General features: G+C 44.1%; 1 pseudogene; it reads left to right on the forward strand.

The window, feature by feature from the left end:
* Positions 1-532: 532 nt before the first annotated feature.
* LOC123425421 lies at positions 533-6,331 on the forward strand (annotated as a pseudogene).
* Positions 6,332-11,331: the final 5,000 nt, after the last annotated feature.

The following is an 11,331-nucleotide window of genomic DNA, read 5'->3' on the forward strand; positions in this document are numbered from 1 at the left end:
GCCTTCTTGTCAAGGGGGCAGATCGAATCATTCCACCAGGAGGTAGTGCAACCTCTCCTAGAAAAGCAAAACAAGGAGGTAGTACAAGCAGAACAGCAAAAAGAAAGTGAATTCGACCTTTATCCCTCCCAAATTTGTGACACCGTTTACCCAAAGATGTAAAGAGAGATTGCCCATTCAGGCTGGCCATAGTAGAAATAATTTAGGTAGTAAATATGCTAATGCAGCAAATAACTAAAAAAAGTTATAGTAATATAAATTAATACTGTATCACGTTAAATGCTATGCTATTAGGCTGGTTGTAATGGGTAGTATCATGAGTGCGAAGTTTGTGTGACCGAGCACCTCGGTGCTCTAAATCTGATACGTTGAGCCATGCGTGTGGATCATGAACTGTCTAGTCGCTGTCCCCTGGCAGGCCGGGCTAGCATTAGGAGCTAGATTGTGTAGGCGTAGCTACTTGGTACAAGTGTTTGACACATTGGTCCATTTACATGAAGTGTTTTCGGAGCATGACGTCCTCTCTTGAAACATGACTTGTGACCGTGTATGTACCCAGCAGACGGAGCGCTTACCTAATCGTCAACCTAAGGGGATCCCATTTGCTCTGCCCACTAGCTCTTCTTCGTCGACCTGGGGCGCAGCTCCGTCCGCTCCCCCAATGGACCAGTCGATGGGAGAGATGTGTCATGGAGCGCCCAGGTAACAAATCCTTCAAGTATTTCTCTAGCATTTGTCGCCGGATCCGCTGCGTCGTGCTTTCCCCCCAATGGAGAAATCTCTGCGGTTAATAAAAAATCTCAGATCTCATGCGTTTTTCCCTGGATCTGCAGCCTTGATCTCAATGCTTCCGGTCCAGTATGTTCTGCTCATCCGGGTGAGTCTCAAGCTTCTATGAGCATAGCTGTTGGAGAAGAAATACATGGGAAGGACTTCCTGGACGACGGAACAAGTGTCGAATTCAGTGCAAGATGCACGGAAGCAACCAGCGGCTGGACTAGGAGGTATTGTCCTCGAAGGCGCTCATTTTTATTTGATTCCAAAAAAATCGATTTCTTACTTGCTTCGAACTGAAATGCTTTGAGCAATTTGATTGTGTCTCAGTTTTTGTGTGTTGGTGGCATATTCTAAGTACTTCCCATATATGCTTTGTCGCACTGGAGTTGTAGTCAATATTTAAGAATATACAATGGTTATGAATATACAAACTAAAAGCTTTCTAATTTTTGATTCGAAGTATGGATTTAGTTTGACGTCAAATTAATTGTGAGCCTGCAAGGCTTTAAGTAACTAATTCGGATGTGGTTGTGACTTGATGCGTGGCCTGGTCTTGTAAGGATTTTATGGAAAACACATCAATAGTCGAGGGGTTGAATTCGTAGTTTTAATTTGATGCATGGTGCTCGATGGATTCGATATGACGTGTGTGTTTTGTTTGATGGCTCTGTCGTTCTGCTTTTTTGATCTAATAGAATGCTCTTGTAAATTGAAATTTGATTGGATAGCTTTTCCTATTCGAACTTGTAAATGTAATTTAGCCGTACATAGATGATATCAAATGAGAAGGTAGTCGCAAAATTTTCAAACTATGTGACTTTGTTGAATGCTACGTTATAGCCTGTGTTTTTGTTGTTTTGTGTTTGGATGTAGATTTTTTGTGTTTGGCTGGTCTTAATAACAACAAATCGACTAATGTTTCCTTTGTCTGTTTTATCTGCCTGACATTTTTCTTTAATTGTATATAGAAGGGTTAGGATTGGCAAGGCACCCGTCGAAAGGGAAATGAGTGCGGCGAGGAAGAGTGCTTTGGAATTATCAGTGAGAGCTTACATAACCAAGCGCGATGGGAATGTTGCCAACCCTGTTATTGGAACCTCGTTCGACTCCATAGATGAGGCTTACAATTTCTATAATTTATATTCATGGGAGGTTGGTTTTGGTATTAGACTATCAAAAAGCCGGCTCAATGTTAACCGGTCAAGGTGCATGCAAGAGATTGTGTGCGTCTGTGCGGTTAGTCTTTGTTTTGCTGTCTTGCTAGTTATTCCGTTACATTGGATACCACGGAATTTATTGGTTTGTATAATTTTCTGATTTTTCAGGGGAAGCCGGTGAAAGATAACACTAGATCATCCAGGTGTGGGTGCAATGCTATGATGAGGCTATTAAGATCGGAAGACAATGAGTGGTACATATGTGAGCATCGCTCGTCACACAACCACCCTCTCTCGATGACGTGTGGCGAAAAAATGCACTGGCAATCTCACAGACACATTGACCGATACACTAAAGATTTGGTTACACAGCTAAGGCAAAACAATGTTAGTTTTGGAAAGGTCTTCAGTATAGTTGGAAGTTTTTTTGGGTGTATCAAAAATGTTCCATTCACCAAGAGGGCGTTAAAGACACTGTGTGGCAAGATTAATAAGGAGCATAGTGATTCTGATGCCAGGAAAACAATGGACATTCTGTCTGAGATGAAGGCAAATGACCCGACGTTCAATTATACTGTGCAGGTTGACGAGGAGAGTAGGATAAAGACACTTATGTGGGTGAATGGTAATAGCATCGATCAATTCATGTGTTTTGGAGATGCTATAACGTTTGACACAACATATCGGACAAACTTATACGATATGCCATTTGGATTATTTGTTGGTGTGAACAACCATTTCCAGAGTATAATTTTTGGTGGAGCGATGCTTAGGGATGAGAAAGAGGATACATTCAGATGGGTCTTTCGTGAGTTCATTAGAATGGTTGGTGGGAAGCATCCACAAACGATACTTACTGGTATGTCTTGTGTTGGATTGTCTTTCTTAACACAAGCTCGTCATTTTAAATGTCTCTTTTGTGAATGCTTACATCTCACATCTTGCCAATGGATGTTATTTCAGATCACGCTCGTTCCATGGAATTGGCGATTGAGGCAGAGCTGCCAAATACAGTGCACAGGTGGTGTAAGTGGCACGTGTTGAAGAAAGCGAAAGAATCAATGGGCGCATTGTGGGGGGAAGAATAGTGATTTCAAGACTGAGTTTGTTGGTCCATCACATGGTGAACGAAGAAGAGTTTGAAGGTGGGTGGGCTGCAATGCTGGAGAAGTACTCGTTGAAGAAACATCCATTCCTGACACAAATCTACGAGGTGCGTCACAAATGGGCGAAGCCGTATTTTAGGGGAGTGCTTTGTGCAAAAATGACAAGCACGCAACGGAGTGAGAGTGCAAATCACATGCTGAAGGGGTATGTTCCGCCTGGCTGCCCTATGCATCTATTCCTACGCCAATATGAAAAACTACAATTTGACAGAGATTCTGAAGAAAGCTTCCAGGAGAAGCGCACCTCACTGGTTAGTTAGCGTTACCGCGTAGTGTGGTCGGTCATCTGGTATCAACTTTAGTTTTCCCCCTTGGTGAAAGAGATCTAACAAAATATATTACATGTATGCAGAGTGGAGTATCATTAAGATTTAACCTGCCAATTGAGAGACATACAAGCAAAATTTACACGAGGGCTATGTTTGAGCAGTTTGGGGAAGCTCTCTACAAGGCTGGTGCCTATGTAGTTGATGTAGTCCAGCCTATGGCAATTTATAAGCTAACACATGTTGATGCAGCAACGCGTGCGAGATGGAGCAAAGTTGAGTTCATAGTTAAAGTGAACGATGACAAATCATTTTTTATCTGTGAATGCGGGTCATTTGAGCACTCTGGCATGGTCTGTTGCCATTCGTTAATAGTAAGTTTCATGACATACGTGGAACAAGATAGGTTTACGGTTTATATGAGAAGACGTGATTGTGCTCGGAACTAATATCGTTTTGAACTATGACAGGTCATGATTGAGTTGCGGCTTAGCAGAATACCAACAAAGCATATATTAAAGCGATGGACGAGGGATGCACGAGATATCTTGCCTGAGCGACTTGTTCGGTACCAAAGAGACAGTGGGCCTCCTGCTAGCAATACATACATGCATCATACTATGTACATTCAAGCTTTGGATTGCGTACGGCTCGGTGACAGCAATGTGAAATGTTTTGAAGTTTTCACGGCGATGATGAAGGAAGTTTATAAAACCCTACTGCCTCTAAGTCAGGATAAGGTGTGTATGGGACTTGAAGATCGCGAGACAGCTGTTGATGGCAACAATATGGTTGATCGTGTGCCGGAACTATCAAATTGTTCAGGAATTGCTCCCGCAAAGTCTAAACGGTCAGCGGGGAGGCCGTCTTCAAGCAGAGAGAAGGCTCCATATGAAGAGAAGCTGAAGAGGTCTAGATTTTGCACCATATGTCGGGGTGAGGGTCACAAAAGTACAACTTGCCCTGATCGAGGTGATATACCCAAAGCCCCCAGGAGGTTGCCGAAGTGTGGAAAATGTGGAGTGATTGGTCACCGAAAGACTGCTTGCGGCAAAATTGTTGATCCATTCGAGCCGAATTTCCTTTAGGCACGTCGCATTTTCTAAAAAAAATTATGACAGGTGCGCACAAACAATTTCTGTTGGTTTCGTATTAAGGCAGTGTGCCAGAATATTTGATGGCAAACATAACGTTGCTATGATTTATGTAATTGCGAATTTTGTACTTATATTGGTTCTGAGAATTTTTATGCTTCTATTGTGACATGAGTCCTCGATAAATCCTATAACGTTGAATGCGTGTACTTATATTGGAAAAATAGGAAGTTCATATTTTATGGAAACTGCTATATGTACATGTTTCATGCTATGTTTTTATTGTTGGTGAAAAAAGCATGCATTGTTGACCTGGAATTGAAGCATACACCAATCCTGTTTGGCATCGATTTCAAAACAAAAACATTGCCTCATGTGTGCCTGTAGGGGTAAAAAATTTCGCACAAGGTTTGTGGGAGAAAAATATACAAATGCTGATGTGTGGCAGGGTGCCGATTAGTGGACAGCATGCATTCTGGGAGGGGGTCACTTGGTAGATGGATCGGATGGTTCGAGGCTTGCGCTACAAGACAGACATGGGTCCGGTTGATGGCGATAATGGTGAGTGGACTGGTCATACCTGTGCCATGCAGTGCAGCCCATGCGCTTGGCACTGTTGGCACGCTGTGCGAAGCGATACTTGGTACACTGGTGAAAAGATCTCCTATTAATGCACCAGATCGACCCGTGTGCGCGCGCGACAGGCAAGCGTGCTTGATTTCTACCGAGGCCGGGTCGGGGATCTGTACCGAGTGATTGATTGGAAATCAACGATTATTACAGAGCACATACAAATAGAACACGCGGGCGTGGTCTGCGCCGCTGCCGCTGTCGCAACCCCTTCTCATTGGACTTTTTTTCCCTTGATTAATTACAACTACGGCGTGTACAGACAGCAGAGGAGAACACATGGGCGGGTTGACGTGTACATGCAATGGCTATGCATTTACTACATCTGTACTACGTTGTGGCGTGCATGCGACACACCAGTGTACTCTGTATATAGGTACAAATTGTGAATAAAAAATACCTTCTCTAGTTGTTGTTACCGAGGATTCAAACTTTCACCTTTGAGAGCGTTTGGGATTTGAAATTCAAAACTATAGAATTGGAGGGAAACTGAAATTTTTTCTATTTCTATTTAAGGAGGTGGCGGGGTTGGCCGAAAACCTCAGCCAAAACGAATTTCATGGCGCCCAGCAGCAACACCAACATGCCGTCTGGCTTGACGATTTTGTCTGCTTCGACCTGGGTGGCAAGCTCGCTCGTAGTGAGTTATAGTACAATTTTGCTAGTTAGTAAAGAGTGCAGACAAAATATACCACGTGTATCTTAATAGACTTAATTTTCTTGGCGTGCAGCTTGATGGTGGTGGTAATGTACTGCCGGTCCCACATGAAGCTTCCCATTCTTCTTCGCTAGCTACCGCCATTGATGAGGTTTTTAAACTACATCCTTGAAAGAAAAATTACTGCTTATTTTTTGGGTTTAACTAAAAAAGCTGCTATTATCTAAAGGCTAGTGTGCTAGGATAAGGTCCGATAGCAAGGTGTGCGGTGGATGATAGCCGAGATGGTACACAGGTTAACTATAAGCTTCTGTACTAAAACTTATATGTGGTTCAAAAAAAATATAGGCCCATCGTTTTCTTATTGCTAACCATGCTGTTGTGGGGCCAGATTGCAGCTCGTGAAGAGCATGTGTACATCGAGGAGGGCACAGGGGACTTCGATCCGATGGTTGCAGGGGTGTGCTGTGCGGAAGTGTTGGTTCTGGATGATGGCGATAATGCGTCATGCGTTGGAGCTGTGGATGACAAAGCAGATGAAGACGACGCAGAGAGCCGTCCAACGAAGCGCGCCAAGCTCTAGTTGCGCAAAATAAATATGGTGATGGAATCTACGAAGTTCACGCCTGTGTGATAAAAAATGATGTAAGTTGTAGTGCATCTGAACTTAATGGGAAGAGGATTAACTGTTAAGATGAACCTCCTGATATTGGTTTGGCATCGTCGTAATTACTTCTTTTATGCGAGAAATGGTTTTGCATGCATGCATGGGTGGGTGCTTTGCATTGACGGGTGGGGTAAGCATTGAGTAATCATACATTGAAGAAGTAAAAAAATTGAATGACTAGGATAACCGGTCACACCTACCCATGTACCATCAGCCTGCTTGGCCCCCAGTTCTATTTAAAGCATGCCCTGGACCGGCCCATGCTTATCCCCACAAGAACAGCAAGAATATCCGCAGGTTCAGGTGGGGGGTCTGCACCAAGAACAGCAGCAAGAAAGAGAAGGTTGGTGATCTTAATCTCCTCGTGTTAACTGCATCTCATTGAAGCTGGCTTGCCATCTAATAGTGTTTCTTGTTTCGATGCTCTTGTTCCAGATAACAACGTTCCATTCGGAGACGAGCATGGCGCGTGGTCGTCCAAAGGGGAGCTCGCCGGCGGCATTGAGGCAAGGAGTAGCCGTCGCATCGACGACGACTAGGAGTGTTCGGACTGTGCAAACTAGCTTCACCTCCATGGCCTTGCAATCCATCGCAGGTGAATGGAACCCTCTGGTCCGAGAAGTATTTGCTGAAGTAGGAATGTCAGAGCTTTGCAAGATTAGAGTCTTAGGAAGCACAAATAGGATCTTCTCCATGTCTTTGATTTCTAGGATAGATCCGGATACCATGATGATGGACATGGGGGATGGTGTTTTTCTAGAGTTGAATGCTAGAGAGGTTGCCAAAGCTACTGGCCTACCTCGGGGTGGTAGGAAAGTAGACATCCGAGCTGGGCAGTGCCTTGCTGACCGTGAGGTTTTGCTAGCAAAGGTTAATGCTATCCTTGGCACTGACATGCCTCGTTCAAACAGCATCCGAGTTTATAAGGTGAAAAAAATAGTACAATCTGCTAGCAAAGATGCTATACAGGGTGATGAGCGGACTGCGAGGAAGGCGGCTGTAACACTTTTAGCTAGTTCGACCTTTCTTGTTCGGAGAGGTGCGACAGCCAAGATAGCAAATGAGCTACTGCCGGTTGTAGCTGAGCCCGATAACATCGCAGAGTTCGATTTCTGTGACTATGTTGTTGAGGGGTTGAGGGAGGCGGCAAGAAAACTTAGAGAGGACCTATCAATGGATGCTGCAAATGTAAAACTGGAGGGATGCCTTATAGTGCCATAGGTTAGTTTTGTCATGCTTGTATATTTTTTGTTGTGGTGTAAACTTCTCTCAATAGCATCGCTTCTGGCAGATGATGTGGCTGGACTATCATGAACATGGCCTGCATGGGAGAGAGACTCTCCAGTTGCCAAGAATTGGGCATTACTCGGACACAAAACTGAAGGACCTCATCAGAAAGCATGCCACCGCGCAAGGGATTGAATGTGGCCTGGAGGTAGAATTATTCATACATTGCATTTAATTCAATGTTCTTTCTGTTTTCACCATTCCTTCCTGTTCGTTCCTTTTTGCTGCTCAAGGTTTGTTTGCGTTTTCTCTGGTTCTTGTTTTGTGGTCCATGCATTTCATTTGTTACTCTCTGTTGTTCGTTTTTCAGTTAGGCGATGTTCCCCGATCACCAGCGATTAGTGTACCTCGGTCATGCTCACAGGCGGCGCGTGCACAAGCAGTTGCCGCGCAGATGGTGGGGCATGCTAGTGGGTCACGCAACGCAGCTGGCCCGGTTGATATGGATAACTTACCACTGCTGCCAACAAAGGTTTGGCGATGGATTAATTTTCATGAAAAAATGTTCCTCTTTGAAACGCGTATTTAGTAAAATGCATACTAAAAAAAGTTTGGTTGTCTTTTTTTAGGTTGTTGAAGCTTTCAAAGCTACCATGGAGTTCCATTACAAGAGATGTGAGGTGGAGATGATGAAGGTGGTGGACAACATGAGGGACAAAATCGCAGTAGAAATTAGAGCCGCGTCGTCAGCAAAAAGGCAACGGGATGCTGAGGAAGCTTTGGATTTCTTTATTGGGCAAGTGAAGAAGCAAGCTTCTCTGGCTGTGGCTTCCCAAGTTCGTGTTCCTCATCAAGCTTCTGGGTCCGCGGCTCCAAAAGTTCATGTTACTCATGGGGCGAGTGCTTCTACATCTGCAGGTTGGCATAGCATCCCTTGCTAGTTTCGTGTACACGCATGCTACCGTTTGCTACATTTGCATGCTATTATTTGTGTTGTTGATCATCTGCAATTATGCACCTAATTAAGTATAGCTCTTGGTGCAGTTGCTCGTGATTTGGCGGCAATTTCAAGAGAAGCAGCAAAGTCGATGATGGAACTAGACGTTTGTGCTCAACATTCTGCCGATGCAGGTAATACGCCTAATGCTCATGAGTTACATCATAATAAAAACTATCTCCTCATTGATTACCATCAATTTCGTTGTGAGCCAGGTGCTAGTTGTAGTCATGGATTAACAAATGCTTCTACTAAAGGGCAGCTAGGTATTGTGGAAGGGAGTTATTCGGCTGCACATCATCGGCCTGGAGGTACGCAAACAAACATTGCTGAGTAGTTTCACTGTTGCCATGCATGGGAGAGTAAGGACAATTTTTTAATGACCTCCAACATTTCATATAGGAGAGCTACTGGCCAATCTGGGTAGCGAACCGCGTGACAAATGCATGGTTGTGGATCTGAAGTGCAAAGGAATAGCTACAGGTTTGCTCGATTAGTATAATCCTGCTGTTGTTTTACTTTGGTACTGATTGCTCCACTCGATGCATGTGTGTCAGGTGTCCCAAGGCCCACCCGTCAGCAAACCATGCATGAAATTCTCCCACCCGCGCCTAACGTAGAGGCCGCCGCTCCAAATGCATACCATGAGCCTATGATCGACACTTCATTTCTTTATCTCATGACTGAGGGTATGAATTATTAAGTCTCACTATTTTGCAATATATGTGGCATACATCCATGGAAAAAAATTTGCGGCACCGTACCTAAAAAATCTATTATTTTCTTAGACACGTTACCGCATCAAATTGTTGGGCAGAGCTCTTCGGGGTTGGTTAGTCCAACTACTAGTTCGATTGCAACTTGCGCGCCGATAAGTAACAAGAGGATATGTATTGCATCCGTTGACACAACTTCGCCGCTCGGTACTAAAGTTTATTCAATCTCAACACTTCCAAATGATGTTTAGGGTTGCATCCTGATATTCATGTGCACGTGATCGCGCAGCTGTTATCCCTGCTGAGGAGTACTTTGCACAAGAAGAGGAATACGGTTTCTCACCGTTTGAACTTGAGTCATCTCACGCCGACCTGTACCCCAATCATGTCTGCCAAAACTTTTACGAGGACTTCATTTACCTTTCTTGCGCGAAGAGTCTAAGCAGGTCAGCTCTATGAGCCGCCAAAAAATGTGTTGATCTTTTATGTCGATGTATCTCTTGTGCTAATGATTTACATTGTTTTATGGGTAGCACCTGGTACAAGAGTTCTTCCCCAACAATTTTGGTGATGGATGGGCATAAGCTGAAGTATCAGTTCAGCCTGGGTGGTGCGATGTTCCACAACGGCATGGAAGCTTGGGTGCGTGGGTTCAACTAGAGGGAGAAGAAGATGTTTGATAGGGTTGGATTGCCAGTTTCCAAGGGTCTCCTCTCACCAGATGTACCTGTAAGTTAAACAATGGCAACTGCGCATGATTAATTTGCATGTCTGTTATGGTTTGATGCGCTTGTGAACATTTGTTTTGTGTTTTTATTATATTTCAGCTACATATGGAGAACACGTGGAACAGAGAGGCTCCATCCATGTTGAGGAGCTTGATGTCAACAAGTAGCCTTGGTTATGCACTGAGGCTTTGCAGGATGGTATGTACCATGCACATGTTAGTTCACTGGATAAACGTGATGTCTAATTTATTTGTGTTATATTTGCAGATCACGGTTCCAATAGCATTTGATAGGGATTGGTGTTTGTATGTGTTTGACAAGCTTCTCAAGCGCTTGAGTGTGCTTGACCCCATCTTTAGAGGGATGGCAAAAGAGGATTACAAAGATAAGCATGGCGTAACTATTGACTACATGCTTAAAGGTATGAAGTACGTGGGGGAAATGCTAGATGACGGCTGGTCCATGCATATACCAGATTGGGGTGTGAAGTACAACATCAACATGCATCCTGCGTGTCCCAGGTACAGAGACCCGACTGTACAAACTTGATTTAAGATTAAGTTCTTTCCATATTTTGAACAGGTTGTTCGTTTCTATTTGCCAGCGGTGAATCTCCTGGTTACATTGCTTACTACGCTGACAACTTCAATGGGACTAGACTAGAGGAGGACACACCTCGGGTAATTTGCAAAACATGGTTATGAGTATTCCTATATTTTTTTTTACATTTGCGCGATCTTTTGCTAACCCTCAAATGTGTTGTGTTTGGTTCTGCAGGCTGGATTGGCGTCTAGGAGGAAGAGGATGTTGTACGAAACTTTGGCGGCCCAGTGCAACACTGCTCCTCGCGCTGGCTTCATGGTCCAGGTGGCAGAAGAAATTTAGGTTAACATGCGGATGAAGGAGTTCCATCCCGTGTCGGTCAAGCGCATGTGCGTTGGCTTGGTTAAGTAGCGTAATAGTTAAGCTTGCTGTGTTGGTGATCCTTTTGTGAACCTATCAGTGACTATGGTGCTTTTGTGAACCATGTATTATTCTGCTGTAATATTACTTATTGCCGAGACATCCTAATCACTACACCAGCTTGTGTGCTAGCCGTTGGTATGTGCCTAGCCGTTTTCAATATGCTTGCATGGTGCTTTCGCGTAACGTCTCTACGTGTTTTGAATTGGCAAGTAGCCGTTGGTATTGGGATTGGACATGGGGGGTCCATAAATACGACCCAGCTTTCCTTGGCCAGCCTCATCC

Source organism: Hordeum vulgare, chromosome 2H, assembly GCF_904849725.1.
Source record: "Hordeum vulgare subsp. vulgare chromosome 2H, MorexV3_pseudomolecules_assembly, whole genome shotgun sequence".
Taxonomy (NCBI): domain Eukaryota; kingdom Viridiplantae; phylum Streptophyta; class Magnoliopsida; order Poales; family Poaceae; genus Hordeum; species Hordeum vulgare.